Source organism: Saccostrea cucullata, unplaced genomic scaffold (assembly GCF_032062105.1).
Source record: "Saccostrea cucullata isolate Sc308-1 unplaced genomic scaffold, CSIRO_AGI_Scuc_v1 ctg2045, whole genome shotgun sequence".
In the NCBI taxonomy this organism is placed as follows: domain Eukaryota; kingdom Metazoa; phylum Mollusca; class Bivalvia; order Ostreida; family Ostreidae; genus Saccostrea; species Saccostrea cuccullata.
Window position 1 is genome coordinate 26961 of NW_026926296.1, and position 13040 is coordinate 40000.

General features: G+C 32.6%; 1 long non-coding RNA gene across 2 annotated transcripts in view; it reads right to left on the reverse strand.

Moving 5' to 3' along the window:
* The window catches only part of LOC134271307 (uncharacterized), a 57447-nt gene that overhangs the window by 19221 nt on the left and 25186 nt on the right, over positions 1 to 13040 (reverse strand). The window contains exons 1-2 of one of the 2 annotated variants that reach the window (XR_009992998.1): positions 12373 to 12388; positions 11368 to 11439 (exon numbers count right to left, since the gene is read on the reverse strand). This is a non-coding gene — a long non-coding RNA (uncharacterized LOC134271307). Of the gene's footprint in view, positions 1 to 11367; positions 11440 to 12372; positions 12389 to 13040 lie in introns of those variants that run through there. The other variant, XR_009992997.1, reaches the window with a different exon arrangement.

Consider the following 13040-nt stretch of genomic DNA (forward strand, 5'->3'; position numbering starts at 1 on the left):
ACTGCATCTTAAACAGTAGGCTTTAATGATGTAAGAAGAATTGACACACATTGATGGAGATGTTCCATTCCTGGAAGACCTATTTCTCTTGTGGTGTACGATTGGAATAATGACCTTGAGAGGCCTCTCACAACCCAGGCAGGTCCAGACAGAGTTCAGGCTCGTCCTTCAACATTGATACAAATTTTATATCATACAGAATATTTAATGGCAGAGAGAAAAGCACTAAAGTTTATCAGATCAATTCCCAATATCATAAAAATCATTTCGTCAGTAGTCGATCAACAGAAGGAGCTCCATCATACTTTTTTTTTATTTACTTAATTGTGTTCACACATCATCAAATTTAACCAAAAAAAAGATCTTTATATAGATAGTCCTTCACTAATGTAAACATGAAAAAGTATATGCACCAAACATCTCTCTGGCTATATAATACCTCATATATAATTTCACCAGTTTTAAAAATAGCCATGGAAAGATGCATCCTAATTGCTAATTCCAAACCAAGATCTCTCTTCTAAGTTTCTGTAACAAAAAGGGCAACCTAACACCTTACAATTATACCTATATTATACCTACATATAAAAAAGCTCCGATAAAAAGATCTCAGTCTTCATGTTGATTCACCGTCTTTCTGGTCCTCATATAAATATAACTTTATCTCTTCAGCAATCTCCTCATTAATTCTGTATACCTGTGTTACCGCTTTTTTTTATTAGAATAAACAAACTTAATTCTATTGACAAAATGCCTTGAAGAAAAATTACGACCTGGTCTATCTTCACGGCGGAGAATCTACGTCATCGGACGGGATTAGGACACACAAAAATGGAGGACAAATACTCCGCTTCGATGTAAGAAGTTGATATTTTTGCACTTATAAAGAATGAATATTAAATCAGTATCCTGCCTAAAGTATGCCACAGAACGTCAACTACAATAGACAATGTACGTTTGTTCGTGATAGAATCTTATTGTTCCAAACACTTCGACACAGTTTGAAAACAAGTGAGAAAAAACCGGGATGTGGGGTACACATTTTTAAAATTCGACCAATTATTCGCATGTCCAGATGTACTAAACATTTTATTCTTCTGCGTTTACACTAGAACTAATATTTTTTAAAATCCTGATTTTTAAAATAGTTTATTATGCTTTAATTATCCAAGAAAAAAGTATAAATCATTTTGTTTTCAGAAATGATGTAGGGCACACCAACACTAAAACGGATATGGGACACACAATAAGTTACTTACAAATTGAAACATCGAGCATTCATATCATAAAGTTTCCATTTAAATGACTGCCGTTTGATAGTATATGAACAATAACCTGTACAACTCATCTTTGTAATACTCATCCAAATATACTTGATTCCCTTGGTTTGCTTGTATCCATACAAAAATTATAAGTTGAAAACGCTGGTCTGATCCTCAACAAAAGCTTCCAACATGAATTTTAAATTTTGACTTCTATTAAATTTCATGTAGAAATTTACCGGTGCTCACATCTGCAGATCCATAGAAAGGGGGGGGGGTCGAAGTCCGGAGATTGTGTTTATTTAATGATATTTCTATTTAAAGTTACACGACACCCGCCCCCCCCCCTCGAAAAAAAACACCCACCCCCCCCAAAAAAAAACCCATACACCTCTACAAACTCACGAAATAAGTCTTTTTTTTAGCTTTGTTGCTTACTTTTCTGCTTGTCAAAATAGTTTGGAGTCAGAAAATTCTTTAATTGGAATTCCGTTGGTTTGCTTGTATCCATACAAAAATTCAAATATTATAAGTTGAAATGGCCGGTCTGATCCTCAACAAAAGCTCATTAGCTGCCAAACTGAATTTTAAATTTTGACTTTTATTAAATGTCATATTGAAAGATACTAGTATTTACATGTGCGGATCTAAAAGGAGGATTGAAGTCCGGAGTCTATGTATATGATTTTACGTACTCTACGATATTTTTGTGTAAGTAACACGACCCAGACCCAATTAAACACACATAAAATAGCTTTTTGAGGTTGATTGTTTAATTTCTTTGCTTGTAAAAATGTTTTGGAGTCAGAACTTCTTTTTCTGAGTTTGTGTGGACACCCCCCCCCCCTTCGAAAAGTTTCTGTATTTGCATATTCAGTGTTTGTTTTTTATTAGATCTTTGTCGGTAAGACTCTAGTATGTCAGCTGATAGGAAGCGGAGATTAGGGAATTTCTCTTATGCTCAAATATTTGCAACAGCTGACAAACTGCTTTCAAAATTCTAATAGTTAATTACCGACTTCATATATTTGAGGAAAAAAGACAAAATTGAATATTGTACTTCGAAGTTAAAATCATCGTTTTAATTGAAAAAAAAAATTATTGTTTCATTATACATGTGTCTTTCCTGATATATATACTTTATTTTATCAAATAAAATATAAAATAAAGTATATCAGGAAAGACACATGTATGAATCAGTGATTAAATATTACGTACTCATAAAGCAGTTCATGTCATCTTATTTACATTCGCTGGAATATTAGCCAAAAGCAATGATAGGAGCAGGCTTAAATAAACATTACCAGCAGTATAAATTGGGATTTTTTTGTTGTTGTTGTAAAAAGTACTTTAGTAGCTATACATAAAAAAGAAATAATGTCAAGCTCTTTTATATGATAAGTTTTGAGGGGGGGGGTCATTATCAGAGAAAAATGACAGCTAAAAACCTTTGATTGGCACCCACGAAAAGACAATTTTTAACTTCAATTTTTGTTTTGGCCCTGCCAATCACTGGCAACCACTTTCATACATTCGATTACTAATATTATGTTCACCTGAGTGCAAGCTAGGAGCAAATAAAATAGCTTTCCGAAACTATTTGTTGCAATTTGGAATAATTTCCCGATCTATTTTTAGACCACTGTGTAGGGAAAATAAATTCTTATTATCACCTGGAAGGTCAGTTGTTGCAAATATTTGAACATAAGAAAAGTTCTTGATCTCTTTCCCATATTAAAAGACATGCTAGTGTCAAAGATCTTATTAATACCAATTTGCAGATTTAAATTTTTTTCGGGATGGAGGGGGAGGGGGGGGGGGGAGTCCACACAAAGTCCAAAGAATTTTCTGACTCCAAACTATTTTGACAAGCAATAAAGTAAGCAACAAAGCTAAAAAAAAAAAACTTATTTCGTGAATTTGTATGTGTGTGTGTGTGTGTGTATGTGTGTGTGTGTGTGTGTGTTTCGTGTTTTTATTTTTCGGGGGGGGGGGCGGATTTCGTGTAACTTAAAATAGATATATCATAAAATAAACACAATCTCCGGACTTCGACCCCCCCCCCCCCCCCTCCCTCTTTCTATGGATCTGCAGAAGTGAACACAGGTAAATTTCTACATGAAATTTAATAAAAGTCAAAATTTAAAATTCATGTTGGAAGCTTTTGTTGAGGATCAGACCAGCGTTTTCAACTTATAATTTTTGTATGGATACAAGCAAACCAAGGGAATCAAGTATTTGGGTGAGTATTACAAAGATGAGTTGTACAGGTTCATATACTATCAAACGGCAGTCATTTAAATGGAAACTTTAAGATATGAATGCTCGATGTTTCAATTTGAAAGTAACTTATTGTGTGTCCCATATCCGTTTTAGTGTTGGTGTGCCCTACATCATTTCTGAAAACAAAATGATTTATACTTTTTTCTTGGATAATTAAAGCATAATAAACTATTTTAAAAATCAGGATTTTTAAAAAATATTAGTTCTAGTGTAAACGCAGAAGAATAAAATGTTTAGTACATCTGGACATGCGAATAATTGGTCGATTTTTAAAAATGTGTACCCCACATCCCGGTTTTTTCTCACTTGTTTTCAAACTGTGTCGAAGTGTTTAGAACAATAAGATTCTATCACGAACAAACGTACATTGTCTATTGTAGTTGACGTTCTGTGGCATACTTTAGGCAGGATACTGATTTAATATTCATTCTTTGTAAGTGCAAAAATATCAACTTCTTACATCGAAGCGGAGCATTTGTCCTCCATTTTTGTGTGTCCTAATCCCGTCCGATGACGTAGATTCTCCGCCGTGATCTTGATGCATTAAAAATTGATATGGTTCTGTAGCGAATGCTTCTAGAACTTATAAATTGTGTGGTACTGTTGTTAGTAAATAGTATTTCCTTCAAATGATTAAAACACTCTGCTAGATTATAAGATTCTATTACACATTTCTCAAACAATGAAAATCTAATTAATTAAACATCTGTCCATGTGTATTAGTTCGAATGATGAACTCCTGTAACAAAACTATTTTTTTACGTATGAAGATATAAACTTGACAAATAGCCAAATTTTAAAAGATGTTTAACTTTAAAGTAATGACCTTGAATCATTAAAAAAAAATTGTTATCAATTTCAAATAAATAGCTCTCTACAGTGCACATTGTAACTTCTGCTGCACATTATGAGATCTTTCATCGTAATGATTAGGGCAGGAAGAGTGATGGACTGATAAATTCGACCCTGGTATTCATCAGATTAACACCACTTAATAATTTATAGAACATGTATTTTTCAGTTATAGTCAATCCCTATAATGTAAATATCTATTTTACAAAAAAAAAAATTAAAATTTAAGTGTATGGAAACACAACCAAAAGAAAACTTTATATTTTTCAAAATATATAATTTTCTTCCTTCCAAAGACTTGCATAATTAAAATATCCTGTCAGTTGAACTTTGGTATTTCACAATGCATAAGGAAATAGGATCTGAGTTTTAATATCTTGAACCACTGGATTGTATTAAAAAAATTATTCTCCTTTTTAAGTTCTGATTTCAACATAACAAATTTTTACTGTATATATACAGTACAGGCAACGCGGATCCCGTATTAGACCGCGTCCCCTCCGCGGTGTATTAATCCTTTCCGCGTTACACCGTCGCGGGTTTTGATCGCGGTGCTACCTGAGACCGTGTTTACACCGCGGCGGGGCCAGCTACCGTTATTCTTCAGCTTAGATGTTTTTACCTGTAAAGTATTGTCGATTTTTAATCGTGTCGAAATGAGGGGGGGGGGGGGGGGAGGAGGATTACGACCCCATTAATATTAATAGATTTATAGCATTACATGGATTCTTAAAAAATTCATTTTTAAGTTTTATCAAATTGTTTATATAATAAAAAACATCTTTCTTTTTTTTTTTTTTTACCAATGGTCACTCAAAATTAAATTAATTCTCAAAAACGTCTGTTAACAGTAATACATGTACAGTATAGGATGAAATAAAGTCGAATAATTTATTGAATATATTAACTTAAAGTTTATTTTCAAATTCAATAATGCCACCCCAAATGATCTTCAAATTGCTAAAAAGGTATAATTCAAATTTAAAGAACGCCATGATATCGCTTCTCTTTATATGCACTGTAATCCGGTGTTCACAATTAGCCCGTGCAGTTGCAGTTACATGTAGCTATGTGTTTATTTATCTGCGAGATTATATCATTTCATTTAGAAAAGTACCGTTACTTCTGTATACATGTCTGTTATAAATAATAGCATGAAAAACGATGATAGATAGTCATACATAATTACAATTAAATTTTAACAAAACACGCCTAAGTGTAGGAATATCCGTTGCTCCATTATTATGCGCCACACTGTAAGACTACATGTATGAACTTAATATCGACGATTTTTGTGTGTGTGTGTGTGGGGGGGGGGGTCTTGTTAATAAAATAACCACAGGTATTTCTATTCAGAATAGCAATAATATCACAGCTAGTATTTGAATGTATTTCTATTTTCTGCTGATTTCGAAAATTACTAAAATCATGGTTATGAACATAAACAAATTTCAGATTTTTCCGGTTCAAATAAAACACAAACATAACTAGTGCTAATTGTAAGGACCGTTACAGATGTTCCCCAAACGCTCCCCAACTCCCTTTTGGTGCCATATTCCCTGTAATCTCTATTAAATAAGAAATACTTAAAGGAATTTAAACTTATCAAGGTCTTCCCAGAAGAATACAAAATATATTCAAATTTAAGCATTGTACGCTTGTTCATGTGCGCAACGGCCATATTATCTTGTCTACACTATCTATATATTTTAATATACTTGATATCAAAGATGTTATCCAAAAGTATTAAAAAATACACTCATTCGAGTGTATTTTTAATTTTACTCATTTCACGTGCACGCACGTGCAAGCAAGTGCATGATGAATACACCTTCTTGTAGGAGTCCCTTATATTTATCTATGTTCTAAATCCCATCCTGTTTGGTTAAAAAACAAGGGAGTTATAGCCATTTGAAGTTTCAGCCAATCAGATTGCAGCACACATGCATGCGCGTGATTTCATGAATTTTTTATCTTAATCGTATTGAAGGATATCTTAATGAATGACTATATTTAAAATTCCAAACATTTCGTTAAAAAACAAAATAGATATAGCCATTTAAAGTTTCAGCCAATCAAATTGCAGCACACGTGCATGCGCGTGATTTCATGATTTTCTTTCTATATCGTATTGTAGGATATCCTACTGCATGACTATGTTTTAAATTTCAAAGCATTTCGTCGAAAAACAAAGGAGATATAGCCATTTAAAGTTTCAGCCAATCAGATTGCAGCACGCACGCATGCGCATGCTTTCATGAAAATTTTTATATATCATGCTGTAGATCTTCATAATTTAAGACTTTGTTCAAAATTTCAAAAGATTATGACAAGAAACATGAAAAATATTGAGACTTTAGTTTCAGCCAATCAGAGCGAAGCGCACGTGCATGCGCGTGAGATCTTGCTATTTTGATCATGTCATCATGTCTATACTACTAATATATCCTTATATTATGAGTTTCAAAGCATTTCATCAAGAAATAGAAAAGTTGCGGCTACATCTATTATATTAGTCATTTCACGTGTTACACGTGCGCGCTCTTGCAAGCACGTGCGCGAGGAACATGTCATTATGCATATACAACTAATATATACTTATATTATGAGTTTCAAAGCAAATAGTCAAAAAATAGAAAAGATACGGCTATATCTATTATACTGGTCATTTCACGTGTTGCACGTGCACGCTCTTGCAAGCACGTGCGCGGAAAATGACCTTGATTCCGCAAATCTACATAACATGTATACTAACCCTAAAAAGGTTTTACCTACTTCGGATGAACAGTTTACAAGATCACTCGCGGACAAAAAAGTACCCAGGAAGAAGAAGAAAAATAATAATAATAAAAAACAGAGTAAAAACAATATGTTCCCCAACTTCGTTTGGGGAACATAAATATGGGCCCTTAAAATATTTGAACACACAACACAGAAATTAACTTATTTCAATCAGCAAGTTGCCATGCTTCAAGTTTTCAGATGTCTGTGTAACCGTTCGGTTTTCCTCAGGTAAGTTTGGTGTGGAGTGGGGCTTACTCGAAGCGGATGAGAAGACCCGAGGGAACGACGCTGTCTAGTATACATACTACCTATATACACAGGAAGTTACCTGAATGTATTACCTGTATGCGTTTTCCTACGACATTGTAAAACGAAGCCGTTTTTTTTTTTTCATGTGTAGCTCATGAATTGAAATGCATGAAATAAAGAATGTTTTTGTTGCAGACAGAATCCTTTTTAAATTTTTTGTTTCAAATAAAATTTTCAATAATTCGACAATTTTTATATACTTTGCTTTTCTTAATCAAATTTTATAACAAAAATACATTTTATTTTACCACCAAAATCTGTCGTTGTAATCTGGCGACAAAAAGGGACGTAATTCAAATGTACATATGCTAAACGAAAGAAGAAAGTGGATCATAAACAAGTCTCTAGATAAATAACAATAAAACTTAGACAAATGGTCAATAAACTGTTAAATCAGCGGTAGTTTTATTCGCTAGACTTAAGAAATTGATATACTGATCAAAAAGGAGGAAAAACGATCATGCACGTGCCTTAATATTGTGATATTTTTCTTCTCTCTCTCTCTCTCTCTCTCTCCTCTCTCTCCCTCTCTCTCTCAATCTTCTAACTGGTACAGATATAAACAGACACGAAATAACATAGTAATGGATCATTATTTGATTTAATTAATATCAAATACTTCATTAATTTGTTTTAATTTTTTTTTACTTTATTCTTTTTATACACTCCGTTTAAGAAAAGCAACAATAATCTGACACAAATTCCAAGGCTAATATCGCATCTGAAAATGATATCGATGAAATAATAATGAAACAATGAATCAAATGTGTTGTTGAATGGCTAGACAACGATGTGCACATCCAGCGAGCGTTACCCAAGGTATACTCTAAGACAGGTGTGAAACCCCCAGGGCATGTCGTTTCCTGCTCAGGCACTGCTAATCCCTATACACAGGAAATGATCGCGGCTAATGCTTAATACACAAAGAAACAGAATTTGTCAAAGAAAACAAAAATATATGAATTTTTGCATTGAATATTTTTTAATATAAACTATAATTTCGTCTGTGAAGTTTATCATTACACCTGCACATCCTATCTTATCTATTGAACACGAAAATCGAGAAGTATTAAAATTAAAAAGAAAGACATTGTATTAAAAAGTAAAACATGTTAATGTGAAGGTGAAAAACGATATTTTTTCTTGATCTCTTGTATAAAGTTCACGTGCTCAAAGTTAACTCTCGTCATCGAATGCTTTCCGCTCATTTGACAATTTGAGAAAAATGCCTGCACATTTATATAAAAGAGGGAAATACATTAAAGAAAATTAATTATTTAAATTAACTTAATTTGGGAACAGAACATAAACGATGAGAAATAAAGAAGAATAGAACTTTTTCTTGATATCTTGGATAAAGAAAATTAAAGTTCATGTGCCCACTACATGTAACTGCAAATGCTCGTCATCGGATGTTTTCCGGTAATTTGACACTTTAAGAAAAAGCCTGTACATTTTATATACAATAAATCGAAATTAATTGATAAACAATATGAAGATGTACATTTTTTAAAAGATGTACATCTTTTTTTTCAAATGAATGCTGAAAATCGTTCATCGAAAGTTAAACAGTCTGAGTTCAACATTTATTACAGTTTGCATATAATATGAAGATAAAAAAAACTTATTGAAATTTCTAGTATTTAATTTTGTTTCTTGATAGATTCTTAATAACATAAAATAATTGCAATTGCAAAGACGTAACAATTTAATGAAATTTTCTATTCAATATCAAAGATTGATATGTAATTTTAGAAAAAAAAATAAACTTATTTTTTCTTAGTTTAAATTCTATTCATAGCAAAATTTATTAATAAACACACGGGTTTTTTTTTTGTTTGTTTGTTTTTGTTTGTTTGTTTTTTGTTTTGTTTTTTTTTTTTTTTTTTGTTACAGGGAAAACTCACAAATTTCAATTCGGGGAGATAACTCCCGTTTGTTTACGATACTAATTGTCAGTAATTGATCGATGATTTAACCGCGGCGGGGACAGGTAAGTGATGAATTTCCCGCGGAGGGAACGCGGTTTACCTGTCTACCTGGCCAAATACCGCGTTGTGATTATACCGCGGCGGGGACGCGGGAAATACGGGATCCGCGTTGCCTGTACTGTACTAGTGAAACATCTTTAATACTCAACACTATTGCCTATAAAAACCATGAATCTTCAGATAGCATAAGATACCTTTTAGTAAAATACAAATGCATTAAAGAATTAGGAATTGTGCTGCACCTAAATGTACCCTATACTATCAGAAGATTTATGGTTCAAATTTTGATGAGATGTTGAAAATGATGATAATATACTCCAAAATTAGCTTTGCCATTTTCATCTTGAACAACAAAATAAGAACCGGTAACATTGTGGTAATCTTTAGCAAATCAATATAATGACAGTGAAATCATAATCTCGACTATAGCTCATTTACTGTAGAAAAAAATCTTTCAGCTAGTTCATAAATCTTGACTGGTGTCTTCATAATTATATACAATCCTAATACTTATATAGCCATTAGGAACACTGGATGTTATATACATACAACAGTTAATTTCTCACGGCAAATCTATGCTATATTTTTGTCAACAGTATCTAATAAAATCTGAGAGTTCTATAAATTTACTTCAAATTATCAATTACAAAACATATTTGAATACCATTATGCCTTAAACATGAAATCTTGCTTTTTAAATCAACATTCTTCTTTACTGGCAACACTTTGCTTTTCTTTAAAGTTGAGTGTATTACAAAAACTTATGTGCCCAGTTTTAAATTGACCAGGGTCAAGCTAAGATAGACATAATATTTACACAGACATGGTATATGCGACCTCAGTAAGTAGAAAAATGACCATTCCCCCTACCGCAAAGGTACCACAGATACAGAACCCTCCAAAATAAGCATCAGAAAATGGGGTTAAATCTTGATATTTGTTAAATAATTGGTTTGTAAAGTTCAGATGACTGGTCTGAACTTAGGAAAGGATATAACAAATCTAAGAATAACCGTCCAGTATCAAGAGATTGACCAGGTCAAATTTCCATATAAAAATCTTCAAGTGAATGACCCAGACCTTAAACTTTCAATTCAGAGTCAAAGGGGGGTTCCTCTTCCAAGTTAACCTGATAACTTGGTGAATTTTACATGTTATCTTGGTCTGGGGATTTCGTGTTTGGTCAGTCCCAACAAAAGGGTAATAGCAGGTCACTTCAGCCCCTTCTTTTGCCAACTGTCATGACCCCTAAATCAAACAATATCACCGTCCCTGCGTTATTGTCAAGCGGTCGATTTGTCAGCTTGTGTATCAGACAATACAAACAATCAGAAAATACACACACACACTCTCTCTCTAATTTGTCCAATTTTTGTTTAATCTCTTAAGAAACTCACACTTCAAAGTGAAATTTTCAGATTTCAGATGAGAACCAATAATCATGTACTTGATACTAATATTTACTTTATTGAAAGACGCACAACCCAAACTACTTCGGTGCTAACTATTATTGATTTATCATTTTCTCACCGAAATATTGCAGCAGCAACACCCAATAAAAATCCTAACAAAACTCTTCAAAAAGTTGAGGGCCAGCATCTTTTTTGAACTTCTTGTGACTTTCACCTATAATTACACATCAAACCAATCCATGTCCCGAATTTCTTGGTTACAAATATTTATTTGGTCATTTAGATGGAACATATGGTGGACTATGATAAGCAGACATCACACATTCCAGGGGTCAGTGTAATTCTGCACTGATCAGCTCTTGGTCACTGATGTAACCATAGAGTCATAGAGAGGACAGAAAATCCTATTCCATTTCTCTCTTTCTCTCCCTTACTTCATATTTCAATAAATATTTGATATTTATAAATACTCACCTATTGCTTTGGTAAAATTTTCAATGTTTGATCCATTCTAAATTATCCAAGAAATTACACATAAACTCCTTGCTGAAATGAAAAATAAATATTTAGAACTAGGCATTTGAATTAATTAAGCATCTGCATGGAACGGGAGTTTACCAAGAAAACTTCATCATTATAGAAAAAGGTTTTATATCCTGATTATTAGATAAAGAATATAAATCAAATTAAACATATTTTTTCAGTTATGTTTCTTAACCGATTATTGTATGTAAACCTATTAATGTTTACAAGGCACCCTGATATTTTTAAACCATATATTGTTTGTTAACCTATTATTGTTTGTTGCACCTTTAATACTGGTGTTAACTTATTATTATTAACTTTTTATTACCCATTAGCCCACTGCTGGTTGCTTATCTTAAAATTTATTTTAACAAAAATTTAAAGGAGGTTTGCATAAAATTTAATTTTTTTAATAAGCTTGCTCCATTTTAAATTTTTCACATGCAACTGGACTGAATGCATAATGATGGATAGACAGAAGGAGGATGGAAAAATAGAAGAAATAAAAGACGCATATGACAAACACTATAACGCATATTCATGGTGGGGCATCAAAAATATGCTTAATTGAAAACATATAACGAAAATAGCTGGGAAATAATAGGACAAGACAAACCTATTCAGGATGTAAGATTGGCAATATCAAAGAAGTCTTCCTGCACACTGATTGAATATGGATTAAACCACAACTACTTTTATTAGTTCTAGAAAACGCAAAATATTTCTTGGAGATACAAATATTGTCCCCAAGAGAACAAGGCCTTGTCAATATTTTTCTTCTAATGAAATTAAAATTGCACAGCAGCCCTGCCAATTTATATTTGAAGTTCAGGTATATCGCATTATCACTGCAAATGATGCCGTTACATCAATGCTACATATGATATTAGGGCTAAAATATTACATGCGAACAAAATACATTAGGTAGTGAGATGTAGTTGATAAATTACGCACCTGCATTCAGCACTGACAGACCATATGCTACTGAGTTGATAAAAACTCCTCATGTAATGACGTGCATATTCTGCGTGAAATATATTTGAGTGTTTACACATTATTGCATAACACTAATCAGGGACAATATACGGTTCATAATCTGATATAACAATGTTCTAATTCTGATATAATAATCTACGTTTTAGCAATTAAATTGTGTTTCCGTTTAATTCAGTTTATTTTGGCATCATGGCCATGACCTTTAAAATTGCATATTACATAAATGACCTTGAAGGTAAATTTAAGATTTTGACCTTAACATGTCAAAAATTATTTCAACAACACACAGACAAACTATTTCTACTAAAAATCTATTGTGATTATATAATAGAAATCAGCCTGTCAATATTCTGTGATAGTTTAATCCTACAGGTAATACAACTGAAAAAATATTTCAAAGGATTAAAAAAAAGTAATGACCTCCATGACCTGGTGGACAAGATTTGCTCAAACTAAAATAATTTCCTTGTCTTATCACAGTGGAATTTCTCATTGAGGGAGAATTAAAGTCCAATTTTTATCCATTTTTTGTATCTCTTTATATCTTGAAAAAACAAATAAGATGATTTCCACATAATAACTGGAGAGGTTGTGCCCAAATTTAAGGGGGAAGTGCCTGACTTTTC